At 38.8% G+C, this 21,773-nt stretch overlaps 1 pseudogene; it reads left to right on the top strand.

Annotated features, from left to right (window-relative positions):
* LOC123255174 overlaps nucleotides 1-20,064 on the top strand; it is a 65,987-nt pseudogene extending 45,923 nt beyond the window's left edge.
* The last annotated feature ends 1,709 nt before the right edge of the window (nucleotides 20,065-21,773 follow it).

The following is a 21,773-nucleotide window of genomic DNA, read 5'->3' as shown; positions in this document are numbered from 1 at the left end:
ATTGAGAGCCAAGCCTAGAGACAGGAGGTCCTAGGTTCAAATCTGGCCTCAGACACTTCCCAGCTGTGTGACCCTGGGCAAGTCACTTGACCCCCATTGCCTACCCTTACCACTCTTCCACCTATAAGTCAATACACAGAAGTTAAGGGTTTAAAATTAAAAAACAAAAACAAAAACAAAAAACCACCAACAACAAAAAAAAATGCTTTCCAAGGACAGCTAAATGGTCAGGCATAGAGGCAAGAGGTCTTGAGCTCAAATATAGCCTCAGATACTTCCTAGCTGCATGACCCTGGGCAAGTCACTTAATACTTATTATTCTTCTGCCTTGGAACCAAAATGGCATTTATTCTAAGATAGAAGGTAAGGGTTTAAAAAATTCATAAAAACAGTCTATGGTAGCAAAAATGGGGAGGGAGGAATGAGTGATCATCACCTGGGAGAATGGCTGCATTCACTGTGATATGAGTAAAATAGGATCTTTGGTACTTGAAACAATGAAGATGGAGAATTTAGAGAAACAGAGAAGAAAGGAAAAAGCACTTATTAAATGCTTACTATGTGCCAGGTACTGTTCTAATATTTTTATCTTATTTGATCCTCATAACAACTTAATGAGGTAGGTATTACTATTATATTCTTTTACAGTTGAGGAAACTGAGGAAGACAGAGGTGAAGTGAATTGCCCAGAGTTAGTGTCTGAAGCTGGTTTTGAATTTAGGTCTTCCTTCAGGTCTAACACTCTGGCCACCATACCACCTAGCTACAAACATTTACTATTATATTATATATTCCTTGAAGAAAGAGGCTAAGACTTATCTAAACTTTGTGTCCTCCTCCTTCTTTTCTAAAAATGGCTGACAGAGATGTTGAGTTGAGGTCAAATCAGCAAATATTTATGAATTCTTCATCGTGTGCCAGGCAGAGTGACCAAGACAAGAGGAAAACGGTCCCTGCTCTCAAAGAACTCACACAAAAGGAGGAGGGAGGAGGCACAAGAATGGCATGTAGTCATACAAATATATACAAAAGAAGAGGTATATGGGTTGTTCCAGGAGTATCAGCACCTCTGGAGTGATGGCTTGCTGAGCATTTCTCAGGGTTGCTCATCTACCTTTCGTGTCCATCATTCATCTAGCTCTCATCTGTGGTTCCAAGAATCAGGAACGCGCCCATCAGCCACAGCCGGAGTCTATCTCAGTAGATGAGCTAAACTAGGTTGAGGTATCCAAAGGCTTCCAACCCATTGGTGCATTGGGGGATATCTACTCCCAAGATGTGAAAACATCCCCCTGTGGAATGGGCAGATGAGAACAATTTGCTCCAATGGTCATGAAGGCAGTTGAAGTTGGCAGTGTGAAGTTCTTAGAGCTTGCAGACATGGAAGATGCCAAAGTCATTCACTGAATCCAGAGCTATCATCAGTTTTCCTGACTTTTGTCTTGCCACTGAACTTCTGTGACTCTGGAATAGAGAGTGAGGCTGTCTTTGTGTGACTTCTGCCTCACTTAAATCCGTTTCATGAACAACTCAAGACATCATCCTTGACATCGTTGGTCTTCTTTGAAACAAGGACCAACAACAAGATACAGGACATATGTAAGGCAATGTGAGAGTGGGATGGTTCTAGCAGTAGAAAATGTCAAGGACAAAACAATGACTTCCCCAAAGATCGCCAACTAACAAAAATCAGAAAGAAAAAGTTAACAGAAACTGAGTCTACTTCCCTGAGAAAGCATTTTGTGAATCTTGAACTAGCAGAGCACTTTCTTCACAACAACAGCCCAGTGAGGTGGATAGTTTAAGTATTATTATTCCCTACTATTGTGCTGTAAGAAATGACAAATAGTTTCAGAAAAACCTGGGAAGACTTATATCAACTAAAACCAAGTGAAATGAACAAGACCAGGAGAACATTAGTAACAGCAGTGTTGTAAGGATAACCAACTATGGCTATTCTGATCAATACAATGATCCATGACAATTTCAAAGCACTCATGATGACAAATGTTATCTACCTCCAGAGAGGTATTATCTACCAAGAATTTGACTCAGAGAGAGAACTGAGGAACTCAGAGTGCAGATTGAAGTATTTTTTCTTCACTTCATTTTTTTTCTTGTTGCCTACCTCAGTCCCCTACCTGGCTAATGCAAAAGTATGTTTTGAATTCATATTTCATAAATATTGCATGCCTATTTCATATTTATAATGGATATTATATTTTTTGCATCTTTGATAAGTGGAGGAGGATGGAAGGAAGGAAAGCATTAAGAACTAAAATTTTTTGCAAAAGAAAAACATGTGATTGATGACATGGTTCACTGGGGATATGACTGGGGTATTGGCATGAAAAGATCACTCTATGGGAAATATGAATAATATGTAAATAGGTTGTAAATAGGTTTTAAACAAGGATACTTGTATAACCCACTGGAATTGCTTGTCAGCTCCAGGAAGGGGGAGGGAAGAGGGGTGGAGAAAATATTCAACATAAATAAATAATATATTTTTAAAGAGAACTAAGATTTTTAAAAAAGAGAACTATTACTCCCATTTTTCACCTGTGAAAACAGAGGCTCTGAAGCTCATTTACCCATGACCATATAACTAGTATTTCTGAAATGTGATCTGAATCCATGTCTCTGGGCATCAAGCCTATCACTCTATCCAATGTGGCAGCCATATATTTTTTTTTTAAATAAACATCCTCATCCTCACTATTGATTGCACATTCTTTGTACCCTCTCCCCCAGAAAGGTGACCCGGGCAGTCCCATTCAAAGGTAATCTGATCCACAAGGAAACTCTAGGTGCGAGTTTGAGGGAAAGGAGAAGTCTTTTTGTGATGCAAATGTGAATTTACTTGTGATTGGCACAACAAAGCAACTCCTTTAGAACTACTTCAGTAACTTTAAGGCTTTCTGAATTTGACTGAAGAATCTGAAAGTAGAAGAAGACTCCACTTAATTGGACTGGAGCTGGAGTCCGTTTACCTCCTAGTTTGGATGGTTTTCTATGGTCCTGTTTCCCTTTGTTCAGACTAGGTTAATTGGCTCATTGCAGTTTTTACAAAAGAGTTCTATTTCTCTATATCTCAATACCTCTGTATCTCGGTCACCCAGCTCTTTTTGGGGGACTACTTTGTACTGGGTGCTACGTTCTCTTCTCTTTCATTAATTCAGCCAATAAAAAGTAATCATTTGTTTTCTACACTGGGTTGGGCAAATATCAGAAATCCTCTAGGTGAATTAGTTAGATAAACTGTTAATCACTGACCTCAGGGGAGTTTACACTCTAATAAATGAGTTAAGACTTGAAAATGACAAGGACTTTAACAAGTTTGAACAGAAAAAGAGAGCAGGCTCCAAGGGATGAGCACCCTGGAGCAGCCTGGTGGGGAAGGAAGTGCACAGGGGCACATTTGAATATTACTTTTTATAAATGCACATTTTTAATAAGAGAAAACTCAGCATTTCAAGGCTCCTAAGGCATTATTTTGGAATAAGTTCAAACAACTTGGGCTGAGGGGTTGGAAAAAAGGTTTAAATATTCAAGCTTCCAGTGTACAAACCTTGCCTAAGGGATACAGGTGCTTGGTATAGACTGAGGGCAAAAAGTATTACTGGAATTTGGAAGAGAAAATAGTTCTAGCAAAGAAAAAGAATCAGGTAAGACTTCTTGGAGGAGCTGACTTTTGAGTTATAAATGTGAAATTTATGTAAAAATTTATAAAATGTATAAATATATAAATGTAAAAAATGTATAAAAAATTCACCCAGAGCTTGTAATGTTTTCCAATTAAAAAAATAAAAGGATCTTCTCCCTTATAATGGATCCCTATTATTCCGACAAACTTTTTTGATTATTTCTCTACAGAGACACTGGTGAACAAGTGGGCTTCTTCTTGGTCCTGGTTCTAATTCCAATCTAATTAAAACTTCAATTATAGGAATGGTTGGGGAAGTCCCACAATCTTCTTTATGAATTTTTCTGAGGAATTTTGACAGTGACGGTTTAAGGATGGGCAATGTTTTGACATTCAAAGATAGGTTGGGTAAGTAGAGAGGAAGAGGAGATAATGAGAGTCCAGGCATCAAAGTGTGAACCTCGAACAGTCTCATTTTGATAAAATGAAGGCACATGAAAGGGAGTAGTCTAAAATAAGGTAGGGCAGTTAGATGGATAGCATGATGGACCCAGAGTCAAGAAGACTCACCCTCAGACACTTATTAGTTGACTCTGGGCACATCACTTAACCCTGCTTGCCTCAGTTTCCTCATCTGTAAAATGAGTTGGAGAAGGAAATGTCAAATTCCTCCAGTATCTTTGCCAAGAAAACTCCAAATGGCATCATGAAGAATCTGAAAGGACTAAATAGTAATAACAAAAAGATTTCAAAAGACAGTTGGGGCCAGATTATAGAGGGCTTTGAATGCCATGCTTAATTATTTTGGACAATGGGGAGTCAATGAAGGCTTTAGAGCAAAGTTAGCAGCAAAACTGCTCTGGCAACAGTATGTCGAGTGAGTTGGAAGGAATTATCCAGACAAAAAATGAAGTATAGTTGTACTTGACTTAGAAATTCAATTCAACCTCAATTAGTTGGATGCTTATTATGTAATGTATAGGTGTGCACAATACTGGGAGTACAAATATGAATGAAGGAACAAAAAAGTATTAAGTGCTTACTTAGTTTGTACCCCAAGCACTGAGCTGAGTGCTTGAAATGAAAAAGAAGACAGTCCCTTTTCTCAAGGAATTTACCCTCTAAATTTACAGTTCTTGGGCTCAAATGACATACAACGTGTTCAAAGGAGGGTATGATTGGGTGAAATTACTGTGAAATACTTAAAGAAGACTTTTTGAAGGAGATGGACTACTAATTGGGCTTTGAAGAAAGGAAGGGGCTTCTGGATAGATAAACTTAGTGGATGAGGGCAAAAAAAGGCAAATGGGAGAAGTTAGCATAAGATGGAGTGGGGATGGTCCAGTTACTGGAATGCAGAGTATGCATGACATCAGTACAAGACAGTTTCCCATGGTTGCTAAGAGTTGTGAAGGGTCTTGAATGCCAGTCAGGAGCTTAAACGTTATTCCATCAACAATATAACCACTGAACTTTTTTCTTATTTTTTTCTTATTATAAACTTTACATAAATCAGATACAAACATTTCCTTATACAAAGAAAAAATGATATGTTGGGTATGACTATGATCCCATTTGGGGTTTTCTTGGCAAAGATACTGGAGTGGTTTGTCATTTCCTGCTCTGGCTCATTTTATAAATGAGGAAACTGAGGCAAACAGAGCTTAAGTTACTTGTCCAAGATCACAGTTTTACTAGCCTTACCTAATAGTGTCTAAGGCTAGATTTGAACTCATGTAGTTGTTTTGTTTTTTAAAGTGCATATTAAATTTAACAAGGTCTTTCTAACACTGCCCTGCTTGTCTGAGTCTGCTAAATTTCTTTCTAATTTCATTTTTGAGATCCATATTAAATATAGATCTACTCAATATTTAATATGTCAGCAAAACTCTTCTTTCTTTTTTAGGGAGAGAAGAGCATCTCACTTTTACTATCCGTCTTACTTTCCTACCCTAAATCTCATCTCCAATAAAATAAAAAACTGTTCCTCTCAAAAAATAAGTATAAGTGAGCAAAGCAAAATTTGCATATTGCCTATGCTTGAAAAATGTATGTCTTATTTGTCTCTGGGTCATTACCTTTGCCATGAGGTGGGAAGCATGGGAAGCATGCTTCATAATCAGTCTTCAGGACTGAGAATTGGTCATGGTATTGATCAGAGTTCTTAAGTCATTCACAGTTGGCAGCCCTCCATCCACTGAGCCACCAACTTTGTTTTCAGTACTTTTCTACAATAAAAATGTTGCTATAAATGTTTTTGTAAATTAAAGTCCTTTCCCTATTTTATTGATCTCTGTTGTATACATATTTAGTAGTTATCACTGGGTCAAAGGCTATGTATAGTTTAGTGACCTTTCCGGTATAATTCCAAATTGTTTTCCAGAATGGTTGGAACATTTCTCAATGCTAAAAAAGGCACTAAATTACCTTTGTCTCCCAGGCCCTCCAGCAATTGTCACTTTTCCTGTTTTGTCATCTTTTCCACTCTGGTGTATATGTAGTGGAATTTTGGAATTGTTTTAATTTTTATTCTTCTAATTATCAGTGATCCAAAGTTATTTCTTCACAGGCTATTGATAGCTTACATTACTTTTTTTTGAGAACTGCCTATTTATTGAAGAATTGGGTCATATTCATATATATTTGTATTAATTCCTTATCTATCTTGAACAACAGACTTTTATCAGAGAAATTTGCTATAAAAAACTTTCCCCAAGCTAATGGTTATAATAATACTCCTCACTTATAATACTAGCTATATTGATTTGTGAAAAAAACTTATTTTAAATAATTAAAATTACACTAATTTGTTTATTTTGTCTTTAATCCATTCCATTTCTTGTTTGACGGAGAACTCCTTCCCTATTCAAAATTGTAAAGTCTCCTTTGTTCATCTCATCCTCTTATGATATGGCCTTTCATATCAAAGTCACATATCCTTTTTGAGTTTATTATGGCATATTGATTGAGATGTTGATTTAAACCTAATTTCTGCAAGATTTCTTCTAGTTTTCCCTAGTAGGTTTTGTTGAATAGCTAAACCTTATTCCAGTAGTAAGAGTTCTTGAGATTATCTAACATGATGTCACTATATTAAATTACATCTGTGTTTTACATACCAGATCTGTTCCACTGATCAACTTTGCTATTTTTTTTTAAACAGTGTTACATTACTCTTAACATTACTGCTTTGAAGTATAATTTAGAATCTGGTCCTATTAGGAACCCTTTCTTCTCACTTTTTTTTTTCATTATTTCCTTTTAGGTTCTTGACCTTTGGGCCCTAGAGATGAATTTCATAATTTTTCTTAGTTTTATATAGTAATGCTTTAGCACTTTGATTGGCATGATACTGAATTTGTGAATTAATGTAGATAATATTCTTTTTATTATACTGGCAGAATCCAATCATGAAAATTAACATTTTTTCAGTTATTTGTCTGTATCTCTGGGAAGTGCTTTGTCATTGTATTTATATAATTCCTATATGTGTCTTCGTAACTTGATTCTCATATATTCTTTACATCCTATAGTTATTTTGAAAAGAATTTTCTTTGGCCATTTCTTGCTCATGTGATTCTTCAAGCTACTCTTCCTTCTGTGCTTGTATATTTTTTTCCCCATGCCCTCTAATTATATTCTCTTCTTTCTTCATCTCTTCCTTAGTGTATTCCTTTTCCTTCCTTTTTCTTTCCTTTCTTAAACAAAATAGAACAAAGCATACCTAGGTCTTGTTTGTTTACTTACCACTCTCTGTGACCCTTGGAAGCATTAGAATTCTGAAGCAGCACTTTTATCTTTTTCTCTTATTTAGATATAAGCTCTTCACCAACATTCAGCCTCAGTTGTTCAAATATACTTAACTTTCTAGATTTCTCTTAATTCCTGTGCTAGTCTTCCCATCAAGAACATTTGCAAATCTTTATATCATTAAGGATCTATTTTTTCCCTTGTAGATTATACTCCATTTTTCAGGATTAAGTTATTCTTCATTGTAAGCCTTTATTTTTTGTGTTTTGAAATATATGGTAAGATTTTCTCTTAATAGTATTTGTGATACAGTCTTGTGTCATCTTGAGTATAGTCCTTTGATAATTGAATATTCTTTCTCTCTGCAGTAGTTTTCCCTCAAATTGGAAATTACTTGATTTGATTATGACATTCCTAAATGTTTCAGGTTTGGAGTTTCTTTCAGGAGGTGAAGAATTGTATTTCTATTTCTATTTTCACTTTGCTCTCTGTATCTAATAGATTTAGGTATGTAAAAGATAACTTAGTTAAGCCATTATAATTAGGATATAGTCATTATTTTAGTAATAATTTGTGTGTTTAGAACTGTTGCATGTAATCCTCTCAGATGACCCATATTATAATAAGTTGTATTAGTTGAATTAATGATAAGGAATAACCTCTATTATTAGTTAATGGAATATCTGTGTATGAGAATCAGTAATTCATAATCTTATTGTGAGTTAAAATCACAAAGAAAATACTCTGAAATGCCCTGGCAAGATATCTTTGCCAAGGGGAGCTGTGTACATGTGTCTAGCATACTGGAAGTTGTTCAGATAGTGTTATATCACCATTGGCTTTGAAGCTATAAGGATGACCTTGGCTTTTACCATACATGGAATTGATCATCACACCATAGAAGAGAACTCTGGTCACCTCTTTTGAGAAGAGATAAAGACCATTTTCCTTTTAAGGGGTAAGAGATCTGTGTAACTTGACTCTATATACTAGTTCACAGATGAACACTAGGTCTTTTGCAGAACTGGGATCAGCTTGGACCCTGATATTTTAAAATTTACAACTTTCTACAATAAATGTCAGTGTGGCTCAGAATTACTTCCCAGTATTTATTTATCTTTTGTTTTTATAAGCAGTTGACTTTTTAAGATTTTTTCAAATAGAATATTAATGTTTCTTGGTTAGTAATGGCTTTCAGGAACTTTAGTGCTTCTTAAGTTTTTTCCTTTGACCTGTTTTCCAGGTTGTTTTTTGTTTTTTTTTTTTATAGTAGATATCTTGAATTTTATTTTATTTTATTTTATTCAGTCTTCTGATTTTGTTCTAATATTTCTTATTACTTTCTGAGGTCTTTGAGATCTGATCACTCCATTCTTTTTTTTTATGACATTCTCTCATTAAATAATATTTTTCCTTTCTTCTCCTTTCAGTCCCTGCTCCAGAGCTCTTATTTCATTTGTAATTTCTCCTTTATTACTTTATTTCTTCCAGACACTCCTATAGCTCTTATTGCCAAGTCATATTTTTTTCTCTGAGGTTTTGCTTACAGTTTTTGTAGAGCTGCTATGTTCATTTGGGTTTACCTCTTGATTTTCTCTCACAGTATTTCTTTAATGTGTTGAGTGTTTTCTTTTATTTACTCATATTTCCAGCTCTAGTCCTTACATGGGGGATGTATGCCAGCTAGTCTCTGAATTCTCTGGCACTCTTAGATGCACTGAGTAGGCCCTCTTTGGTCCTGTTTCTTCTGTCAGTCTGGAAATTGCTGCCACTGTCATTCTGGATAAGGTCAATGGTACTAGGCCTCACCATTTGCCACCATCCCTGGCTTCTGTCTCAGACTTTGGGTAGTCCACTGTGGGATGTTATCTTCTCCTCCTCATACAACCTTCCATCAGGAATTGGTTTCATTCTCTGTTGTAGCTTTGGCAAGCTACTATTAAATTTTGCAAAGGATTCTGATCTTAGACAACTTGCTATAATGCCTCCTATTTTAGATATAAGGTAATAAGTCATCATTGTCTCATGCTATGGCTCCAGTATACCATTGAATTCTGTTTCTGGGCATTCTGAGTCTAGCAATGAGCTCCAGGGACCAGCTCTGCCCCCTTTTTGGCCAGAACCAGAACCTGATTTCAAGTCCCAATCACCAGAATTTGGGCTGGCTCAAACATTTTTATTCAGAGGGTTAGTTGGCCACAGTTCCATTTACCAGGGCTTGAATTCAATTCCTGTTATGGACTTTCACTCTAGTACTCAAAAACTTCCAGCCCATTTATTAGAGCTTATCCTGGCTTCCCTGCTTTAATCCATGATCTATCTCCTTTTTTGGTTTCTGGTCACATTTTGGTTCGATATTAGACTGTTTGGAACTTAATTTGGTTTTTCTTCAGCTTTCTTTATCATTTAAGTGACTTTCCCAGGAGAAATTTTGGCTGAGGTTGGATTTGAACTCAGGTCTGCCTTAATTTAAAGTCTAGTACTCTATTTACTGTATTTTCTAGCTGCCCTGAGGGAGATGCATTAGCAGCTGAGGGAAATCAGAAAAAGCATCATGTGGAAAGTGGCATTTAAGTTGAACTTTGAAAGAAACTAAGAGGCATCAGTGAGGAGGGGGTGCATCACTGCCAGTCTGTGCAAAGGGATAGAAATGGGAACTTGAATGTCACGTGCCAACAATAGCAAGGAGAAGGCAGTTTGGCTAGACTATAGAGCAGTGGTTGGCAACCTTTTTGGCCGTGAGAGCCATAAACGCCACATTTTTTAAAATGTAATTTCGTGAGAGCCGTACAGTGCTCACAGTGAGCGCTCCTGTAACAGCACCTGAAAAAAAATTGACTTTATGGCTCCTGCAGAAAGAGCCATATCTGGCCCTCAAAAGAGCCAGATATGGCTTGAGAGCCATATGTTGCCAACCCCTGCTATAGAGTATCGAAAAGGGAGTAATATATAATAATTTAGGATATGTAGGTTGGGATCAGGCTCTGAAGAACTATAGATGCTAAACAGAAGAGTTCATTTTTGTTGCTAAAGATAATAGAGAGCCACTGAATTTCTTGAGCAGAGAAGTAAAATAGTCAGGACTCTGCTTTTTTAAACTTTTACAATAGAAGAGGGAAGGGAATAAGCATTTATATAGCACCTATTTTGTGCCAGGCACTGTGTTATGCATTTTTTACAAATATTTCATCTGATCTTCACAACAATCCTGAGAAATAGGTGTTATTTTTATCTTTATTTTAAACTTGAGGAAACTGAGGCAAGCAAAGGTTAAGTAACTTACGCAGGTTCAAACTGCTGGTATCTAAGGCCAGATCTGAAGTTGGATCTTCCTGACTCCAGACCTAGCATTCTATCCACTAGGTCACCAAGTTGCCACAAAAGATTAAATGGAGACAAAAGAGGTATAGTTTTTAACCCTAGTTTTGGCTTTGTCAGTGGAGAGAGCAGAACTGATGGGAAACACTGGTGATGTAGCATTGGCAAATCTTAGCAAATGGTTGGATATGTGGACTGAAGGAGAAGAGTCAAAGATGACACTTAGATTCTGAGATGGATGGTAATTCCAGCTATAGATATAGGCAAGCTCTAAAGAGAGTTAAGTTTGGCAAAAAAAAAAGGATAATGAATTGAGCAGCAAGATAGCTTGGTAGATAGAGAACAGGCCTAAAGATGACTTGGAACAAGAGAAGAAAGAAAGAAAGAAAGAAAGAAAGAAAGAAAGAAAGAAAGAAAGAAAGAAAGAAAGAAAGAGAAAGAAAGAAAGAAAAAGGAGGGAGGGAAGGAAGGGAATAAGGGAAGGAAGGAAGATGAATTATATGTTAGACAAATTGAGTTCAAAATGAGTACAGAAAACCCATTTTGAAATGTCCAGTAATTATAGTTATGGTAAAAGGAAGAATTGGATGCAAAAGATATAGATATATAGATATGGGGGCAGCTGGGTAGCTCAGTGGATTGAGAGCCAGGCCTAGAGACAGGAGGTCCTAGGTTCAAATCCGGCCTCAGACACTTTCCAGCTGTGTGACCCTGGGCAAGTCACTTGACCCCCATTGCCTACCCTTACCAATCTTCCACCTATAAGTCAATACACAGAAGTTAAGGGTTTAAAATTAAAAAAAAAAAAGATATAGATATGATAGAAATAACAGAGGAAAAGAAGCTAGATGCCAAAGATATTTTAGAGATTACCAAAAAGTCACTAGGACTTAATAACTGATTTGGTGGTGAAGGATGAGGGAGAGTTGGGAATTATCATAGCCATTTTAGTCTAGCCTAGCATTGCTACATGCATCTTACCAGCTACTCAGGCTCTAGAAGTTCTGTCTTTGGGTCAAGGGTTCATGTTGTGATGGAAAATGGAGGTACCCAGTGTAGAGACACACAAGGAAAGGTTGGACTAGAACTGCCTGCCAGATCTGAGCCATAACCAATCAGCAGGAGACCTATCCATAGCAGTGTAGAACTTCAGGGATAAGTGCCAAGTATGGAACAACCAAGTCAGTAATCTACTAAGCAAGCCACAAATGGAGGGTTCTGTGGAACTATAATAGAAATAGCACTCATAGTGCTATGTGCAGCATGCTTTTCTGACCCACTTAATGGCAATGTCTCCCCATGATTGTAGCTGAAAGAATCCTGGATAACTGAGGTATTGAATCTGACTAAGAGTGCCATTAACATAAACAGAGGAGTTGAGGGTTAGTCCTTTTGATTTCCTGTGTTTTCTAGACTTCATGGATGGCCCCTTTAGTCTATCACACTAACATCCAACTACCAGTTGTAGGTCCATCAATTAACAAACATTTATTAAGCACTTCTATGTCAGATACCATGCTAAACACTGAGGATACAAAAGCAAAAACAAATCCTTTTCTTTAAGGAATTCTCATTTTAATGGGAGAGACAATGTTTACACAACTATCTACTGTTGTTTAGTCATTTTTCAATTGTGTCTCACTATTCTTGACTCCATTTGGGGATTCCTTGTCAGTGTATAATTGCTATAGGCACTGTATAATTGCCATAAAATTAAAAAAATATATTTTGAGAAAGAAAAATCTCAGGAAAGAGAGCTCTGATACCTCTTTGAATCTAGAAGATGAATTGTTTAAAGAAGGTGCCATGAAAATGCCTGAAGAAACCTCCAAGGCATCAGAAGATTCAGCATAAATACTGGAGTATAACTAATTGAACTTTGGGGGGGTTGAACACAAGTATTTTGAATGCAAAATTGTATGCCACAGGGGATTGCCCCCTAATTGGCTTATTGTCAATGGGCCTAGCAAATATTGGTTTGCTCTCTCTCACACTCTCTATCTCTTTCATTTCCCCTTATCTAAATGATCCATTGGGGAGACTAGTCTCCCAAAGGATCACAGGGGGGATTGTGAAAGAGAATTCTTTACTCTATTGTCAATCCTGAGTTAACACTAATTTACGTACTTCATTAGATTGTGAAGACAGGATAAGCTCCTTTGTCTATGTTTCAATTGAATCAACACAAGCTTGAACAAGGTGGAGCAGTTCCAAACCACTTAGTGAATTCACACCCTACTTAGTGCTAGGTGAGAAGCCAGCAAGATACTTGGAGAGCTCCACCCTTTTTTTCTAACTCAAACAGTCAGAAACTTGTGAGTTCTTTTAATAGTTCACACTCTCAGAAACTGTGAACTCTTTTAATGGGTATTCGCCCCTCCAGAAGGTGCGAACTGTTTTCCACAAACACTGCCCCTTGAGCAGTGCTGAACAGTTTGGAAGCTGCGATTGGCTCCTGTGAAAAGGGAAGAAAACAAGAAGCCATTATACAAAGCCCTGAATTTCTGAGGCTACGGGAGGGGACTCCAAGAAGAGAGTCAACTCCAAGAAGGAAGTTGGCTTCAAGAAGAAAGTTGGCCTCAGGAGTCACCTTGAGCTCAAGTCATTGTCTTTACCTGCCTCTTGGAGGGAACTTAGATGAGTGGATAGCTGGCTTTCCCTTCCTGTCTTCTGGAGAGAGTTTAATTCCAGTTGAAGGTTAACAAGTCCTAGCTGAGCCAAGCACTGGAACAATATTTAGCTAGATAAGTTAATATCTTCTCTACCCTTTTGTATTCTCTGCTTTCATTCTTTCTACCTCTTTTATAAATAAAGGGTTTATAATTTTCATATATTTAGCTAAACCATTAATTTTAACACTTACAGCAGGGATATTGGAGTGCTTTGCCATTCCCTTCTCTAGCTCATTTTATAGATGAGGAAACTGAGTTAAACCAAGTTAAGTGACTTGCCCAGGGTCACACAGCTAGGAAGTATCTGAGACCAGATTTGAACTCGGGAAGATCCTGACTCCAAGCCCAGCAATCTATCCACTGTGCCAGGTAGCTACCCACAAAACAAGAATATACTACATACAATATAAATTGTAAGAAATCTCAAAGGGAAGGGGGACTAGAAAGATCTCTTGCAGAAGATGGCATCTGAGCTGAGTCTTAAGTCAGGGAAATCAGAGGGTAGAAATAAGGAGAAAGAACATTTCAAGCATCAGGGACAGACAGTTAAAATGTACAACCTGTAGATGGAAGGTCCTATTCAAGGAACAGAAAAGAGGGTGCTGTCATTGAATCAGAGAATGTGGAGGGCAGCAAAGCATAAGAAGACTGGAAAGGTTTATAAAAGGACAAAGATGTAAAAGGATTTCAAAACCAAATGGAGTAGCCCAGTAGAAAGAACACTAGGTCTGGTGTCAGGGCCCTGGGTTCAAATTTGGTCTTAGATACTTCCTAGCTATGTGACCCTAGGCAAGTCACTTAACTCCAATTGCCTAGCCCTTGCAACTCCTCCACCTTAGAATTGCTAAGATACAAGGTAAGAATTGTTGTTTTTTTCTTATCCCAAATAGACTTTAAAATTTTTATTTATTTGTTTATTTTTTCCATTACATATAGAAACATTTTTTGACAATTGTTTTCTGACATTTTAGGATTCAGATGTTTTCCCTCTCTCCCTCTTCTCCCCCAGTGGTTATACCAGTACTTTCATGCAATATATATTTTCATATTTCTCATGTCATAGTAGAAGACATATCACACATACATAAAAAATTAATGAAGTAGATAAAATAGAAGATGGCATGCTTTGATCTGCAGTCAGACTCTAACAGTTACTTCTTTGGCTGTGGAAAACATTTTTCATAGTGAGTCCCTTATGGCTATCTTGGAAACTTACTTGGCTGATAATGGTTTAGTTCTTCATAATTGATCATTATATAATATTTCTGTTATTGTTCTCATTCTGCTCACTTCACCAGGGTTTTCTGAACTCATCCTGTTGGTCATTTCTTATGGTATAATAGTACTCAATGGAGAATTTTAAAATATTTAATCTTGGAGTTACTGGGAGTCACTGGAGTTCATTGAATAGTAAGTGGGGGATTAGCATGGTCAGACCAGTGCTAGAGGAACATAATTTTGACAGCTGAGTGGAGAATGACAGACCTGAAGCAGGGAGACCCACCAGCAGGCTTCTGTACTAGTTCAGGCATGGGGTTATAAGGGTCTGCCTTAGAAAGGTGGCAGTGTCAGAGAAGAGACGGGGACATTTAGGAGAGATGTCGTGACTCCTATAATAGACTTTCTCTGCTCCTGGGAGTCTGAGGGCTGTTGGAGGAAGCCACAAAAGCGTGCTGACTGGATCAACTATAACTTCATGCTATTTAACTTCAGCTGAGCCCTCAGTTGCTACTCATAATTCTTTAATCCACGTCCTGCTCTTTTTTTCTGACAACAATACCATCACTCATCATCCTGGCCACTCAGATTTTAAACCTTCAAGTCATACTTAACACCTCCCTCTCCTTCTCCCACTCCTTGAACATCCACTCCTTCCCCAAGTCTTATTGAGTCTGCTTTCGTAATATTCCTCATTGTTCAACTTGGGTCATCTAGCCAGATAGCGCTACCAAGCTGGAGTTTACATAATCTCGTGGTTACAGGTCTGGGTCACAAGGGTTTAATACTACTGGCAAATTGATAGCGCCATCAGGCAAGCATGTGAAGTCAGGTCAAGGGTCAGCAGGGAAGTGGTGGAGTTGTAGGTACCGTAGGGTAAGGGACTAGGCTAAAAGTCAGGGCTCCCATTATGACATCTCAGGAATACCTATGGTGGTAGTTGTTCTAACTGTTCTCTAAGGGGCTTTGTTGGCTCTTAAATTAATGTGGCTCAGAACATCCTGCCCAATCCAGTGGTCTTGTGTTGTGCCTTGACTTGGCCAGTTTCTTTGGATTTAAAAGGACCCTATTGGTTTTCAACCAGTGGAAATGTGCGTCAGCTATGGGTGGGGGGATAGCGGGGGGGGGGGGGGTGAAGGGGAAAGTAGGAGCATGAATCATGTAACCAGGTTAAAAATGAATATTAATAAACGTTTAAAAAGTTAAAAACAAAAAAAGGACCCTACTGGTTTTCAGTAGAGTTCTTCACTATTCCACTCCTCCCCCCCAATAACCTTTATCTTCTGTCTTACAATTGATACTACTGGTTCCAAGGCAGAAGAGCAGCCAGAGCCAGGCAACTGGGATTAAGTGACTTGCCCAGGATCACACAGCTAGGAAGTATCTGAACATAACAGGTCAGATTCAAACCTAGGACCTCCTGGCCTCGTTCTCTATCCATTGAGCTACCTAGCTGCCCTAGTCCTTTACTATTAATATTATTACTATTTTATATTACTATTATTCTATTTATATATTATATACTATTTATATGTATTATATATAATAATTAATATTACTATAATATTAATTAAAATACAATTCATTAATATTTATATTTATAATAAAGGTAAGAGCAACTTTGCAGGAGATGTAAGATAGCCTAGAATAAGGAATGGTATTTCTACTGGGTCAGGACCCTAGACTTCTCTTTATTATTTCTGCCATCTCTTGAGAGTTATGCAAGGTGCCTCAGTCACAGAAAACCTGATGTTCACCTTTGTTCCTTTTTTTTCCCCACTGGCACCTCATTAGTCTAGGACCTCAAAACTTCACTGTTATTAAATATAACTTTATACCTATCATCCTCTTGCTTAAAAAATTGACAATTGCTCTTTATTGCGTATAGAATGACATCCTTTACTTGATCCCTCCTTTGTTATATCTTGTAAACTCTCAAGATCTTGGGACTGGTTTATACATTGTCCTCCTGAATATGTCATGGTCACCCCATCTCTGTATCTTTGCAGAAAGTTCTCGTGCCTGAAATGCCCTTCCTCCTTCTCTCCATTCCCCTTAGACCTGCCTTACCCTCCATGCCCAACTTACGGCCCAAGTCCTCCATGAAACTCTTCCCAATGACCTTAGCTATCTGTAGCAGCTGGTACTCATTAGCTCTGTATGAGTGAAGAAGGCCTGAAAGGCAAATAGCTCCCAGCAGTCTTTGAGCAAACCAAGCATCTTTTTCTGCCATCTTCATGTTCTACAGGCATCTTTAATTTCTTTCAACATGTCTCTTTTTCATTGTAAGAAAAATGTTTCTGTGGTCATCGTAGTTAAACTTTTGGCATTTATTGATGAAGAAAATATGTAACAATGCAAAGCTACTATGAATTCAATGATGACTTGAGAAAATAGGAATTTGAATGTAATAGATATCCCACCCAGTTCTGGAATGACACCACTACTCAAGTTCAATGTAAGAGTACATTTTTGCCCAGTGCCGCCCTGCTCCCTCCTCTCTATCCAGTGTATTTTCTCCCAGCAGAACAGGCTGATATCAGGCTGCTCTGACTTGGCTCCCTGCCCTTGGCAGCTGAGGATTGCTCTCTTTGCCCTGTGGAATACACCCTGCCCTTTGGAAGTCCAGGAATATGCCAAGACTACTGAGCTCCTGGACATAGACTTTGCAGACTCACCCACTTGGCTCCCGTTTCAAGGTAAGGAAGGATTTCAAACTCAGGGGAGTCTGCCTTTGCCTGAAAGCTCCTCCTGTCTGAGTTTGCACACTGGCCTTCTGGAGTTCTACAGCATGGTCCCCACAGTCCACAACAGTGTGCTGATGTTCTATCTTGCTTTCACCTCTGCTAGTTCTTGGGCTCAAGCTCCCAAGTGGGTGGCTGGTTCTCCTCTGCCACCTCTATGCAGCATAAGCAATCCTTTAGGGTTCGAATGCCCAGGCCACTTCTTTCTGGCTAAGCAATACATATTCATCTCAAATTTCAGTCACTAAGCCTTTATTAAATGTCTGTGTGCCAGCTTTTGTACTAAGCACTGGGGATATAAATACAAGGAATAGAGAAAGATTCCCTACCTTCAAAGACCTTACAGTCTAATGGGAGAAGACAAAAAAGGACCCTGCAACGTGGAGAGGAAGAGGAAATATGGTACCCAACGTGGCGACATGGTGGAGAAGACCTTCAGGGAAGTTCTAAAATAACGTAGACAGCTGAAAAGTGAGAGGTTTGAGCTAAGCTTACTCCTTAAATGGTCCTATCCTCCAATCAGAGAGGCAGAGGGGAATGATATAGCGAAGTACCCAGACTGATATCTAACAGGATGAAAAATACGTTTCTTTTTAAAATTTTTTTTCTTTAAACCCTTACCTTCCATCTTGGAGTCAATACTGTGTATTGGCTCCAAGGCAGAAGAGTGGTAAAGGATGGGCAATGGAGGTCAAGTGACTTGCCCAGGGTCACACAGCTAGGAAGTGTCTGAGGCCAGATTTGAACGTAGGACCTCCTGTCTTTTGGCCTGGCTCTCAATCCATTGAGCTACCCAGCTGCCCCCAGAAATAAGTTTCTTATTGTACTACATGCTCATTTTTCTGGTGGACATTCCAATTTCCACTATGGGAGAGGTCATGGTGAAGTAGTATTCTACTAAATGGTGAGACTACAGCGTATCAGGGTAGCCAGGTGGCTCAGTGAATGAATAGAGAGCCAGGTCTGGGGAGAGGGGGTCCTAGATTCAAATTTGGCCTCAAACACTTCCAAGCTATATGTCCATGAGCAAGCCGCTTCACCCCGATTGTCTAGCCTTTCTGTTCTTTTACCTTGGAACCAGATAGTATAGATTCTAAGACAATAGATAAGGTTTAAAAGAGACCATACAATATCTAGGTGACCCCAGACCCTATACAATGCACTGCCTTTATCTTCCCCCCAAACCACTGTTGCCATCACAAACGTCCCCCAGTTTTTGCCTTGGCTTCTCCCTTTCCCCATCTTGGTTTCTTGCAGAATATATCCAGGCCAAAGCATGGCAACCATTCTTTTTAATGTGTTGCCTTCTAGCTTTTAAAGGTCCTTGAGGAAAGAAGCTGCCTTACCCTTTGTATTTGTATCCCTTGCATTTAGCAATTCTTTTTTATCTATTCATTCATTCATACATTCAGTGGTTTCCACCTTGCTCACCCAGAAAAAGGCTTGCTCCCTAGGCAATTCTGTAAAACACCAGGTTTGCTCAGTTGAAAGTCTCTAACCCTCCTGATAGGTTTAGGGTGAGCTAATCCCTTTAACCTGTTTCCTACCTCAAGGTATGGGGTATAGGTAGGAGGCCCCCATGATCATGGTCAATGTTCTCTACTGAATCTCTCTGAAGTTTAGGATAAACACTTGTACCCCTTTTATTGTCTTTTCAACCCCATCCAGTGTCTTCCTTTATTGTCCCTTCCACTCTGACCAATAAAAACATTGATGTATGTGGTCCTAAAGCTCCAATAACCTTCCAGAAAATACCTAAAATTATATAGGAGAAAAGTAAAGCACTGGAAATCCTTTGCCCATATTTCTGCTGCCGTATCGATGGTCCTTGTCCATCTTACACATCTACATGTGAGACATATTCTTTATTCAGTCTACAAATTGCATGATTCCTTATCCATGAATTCACAAATGGATTAATGGATCCCTTGAAATAACTTCTTAGCCCTTCCATTTATCTGAGGTCTTTAGAGTGGGAAGCACTACTCTATATGATTCCTTTTGGCTCCACTGAATGTCTTGTGCTTCCTAGATCCAATTTGGCAAATTGGTTGATTCTTTTGGTCTGATTTCCTTAGAACTTCACATGTGGGCTTCTCTTCCTTAGCCTGATGAATAGATTTCCCACCAAAGCTTGTATTCCCAGGGCATGTGTTGGCCCAAGGCCTCTCCCTCTTATAAAACTCTCCCTTCTCTCCTTTTCTGTATCTTCCTCAGCTCTGAGGATAAGCAATATGAGTGAAGTGGAAAGAACACCAAGGAAAGCTTCTCTGAAACCTCTGGCTTCTCACCAGGGAATCAGCCTAGATTTGAATCTCTGCTTTGCCACTTATTATCTGGGTGACCTTGAAAATGTTGCCAAACCTCTCTGGGCCCCTATTTCCTTATCTGTAAAATGAAGGGATTGAACTAGATGATTCAACAAGTTATTTGTGTATTCCAACAAGGAAAGGCCACAGCTTAGTCTTGCTACATATCCTGCTCTGTTTCTTACTTGTCATGAGACTACCCTTCCCTTCCAACACTTTTATTGGACCGCCCTGGCGAGGCCATCATTCAAGTTGTCATCGCACTGCCTCGGCAGCCCTTGGGCAGCACCCTTAGCCAACAGCAGCAGCCAGGCTGGGCCATGCCATTGCCCATGTGGATCTTTGCTTTTCTTACTGTTTCTGCTTCTCGTCGACACAGCACACGTGACCTTGTAGAGTCATTTTAGACTGTAAATATGGCCCCAAATAGATTGTAAGATGGGTGAGGGCAGGGGCGATGCCGACACCAGAAGTTGCACATCACTCTGCATAGAGTTAGCACTCAGAAAATGTGTCTGGTGATGACAGTTAATACCCAAACACATTAGTTGGGTGATAAATCAGATCTTCTAAGGGGAAATCAAGGTAACTGTGAGAAGACTCCCAGAGTCTTCTTTTGTGAATAGCAGCTCAAGAAAGTGACCTCTCGGCTATCCTCAGCAACCCACAGAGACAGAAAGTTTGCCACATTCAGTCTTACAGTCTGTCCAGCTCCAGATTTGCTTTTTCTCTGACACTAAGGAACATCCTGTGTACTTTCACACATGTGCATGTTTAAATGATTTGTAACAAAGCCTCCCTTAGCCCTGAACCCTCTAACCCCACAGAATTTCCTCATTTCAGTTATTCCTCTCTTTTTTTTTTTCTGGACCTTTTCCAGCTCTGAGGATAAACAGTACCTAATAGTTAAAATTAAATTATGAGGCTGCTAGTAGCTTTATTATATCAAGACAGTGATAATAAAGAGAGGTAAATGTAGGAAAGAGGTAAAGAGTTGATTAGCTTACTATCCCTTTAGGTTCTAAACTCCAGCCAGAAGAGAGAGTGAGCGAACAATGCCTCGGTCTCACCTTATAATCAGTTCTCTCCACTGTGTAGTTAGAAATAGCTTGAATCCCTAAAACTACATTACCCAAACTTCCTTTCTGTATTGCCCAGAATGCTTTTCCCTTTGCCCACGTTTGCATCATCATGTTTGTATATGGTTTGCTGTAACTCCTCCCTTTTTCTCTTTTGCTCTCACGAGCAGGCTGGGTTAGTACCTTTTTAGTTAGCTTATTATTAATAATAATATTTTATTAATTATATAATTATAATTTTACATATATAATTATATATAATTTATATAAATATAAAATTAAGAATAATATAATATTCAATAACTAAGTATTATATTTTATGTAAAATATAATACTTAGTTATTGAATATTAATTTAAAATCCACACCACCCACTAGCTTTCCCATGTCATATCTCAGAAACCAATCATAGTTCCTTAATTTGTCTGGTACCACCTAGGGAGGGCAGTGTCTGTGGAATCAGTTTCCCGTCTTGTTGGTTTCAACTTCCTTTCTCTGAGGGTTTGTCTTATCTGCACGTCTCAATGGTGAGCAATCTCCAGGTCACTGATTGATGACATCAAACAAAGCGACATCATGGGGAGGGAAATTCCCTTCCCACAATTAGGGGTCTTAGCTCAAGGTGGCTTGGAGTTGGAGGACCCAAGCCTGAATCTTTGCTCTGCTACTACCTGTGTGAGCAGGGTGCACGGGATGTTTGGGGGAGACTAGAATCTCTAGTGCAAGGGCTTGCCAAGCCCATTTTCAGGAGGGCTCCTCCTCCTCTGGTGTCTACCGCCCACTCAGCTCTCACCTGTGACTTCAAGAAGCAGTAGCGTGTGTAGCAGCCACATCCCAGGAGAAAATCTTGGAAGACAGACTAAACCAGGTTGAAGGTCACTGAGAGGACTGAAACCTGTCAGTGAATCAGGGGCTGAGGAGAACAATGTGCTCCAATAGCTGTGAATGCCACAGAGGCAAGTACCATGGAGTGCTTAGAATAGGTTGGCAGTTAGTGACAGAAGGATGCAGCTGAGGGGAGTTAGTCAGTTGGAGACA

Source organism: Gracilinanus agilis, chromosome 1 (genome assembly GCF_016433145.1).
Source record: "Gracilinanus agilis isolate LMUSP501 chromosome 1, AgileGrace, whole genome shotgun sequence".
Classification (NCBI taxonomy): domain Eukaryota; kingdom Metazoa; phylum Chordata; class Mammalia; order Didelphimorphia; family Didelphidae; genus Gracilinanus; species Gracilinanus agilis.
The sequence above is the reverse complement of the archived record's forward strand: the minus strand, read 5'-3'. Positions and strand labels throughout refer to the sequence as shown.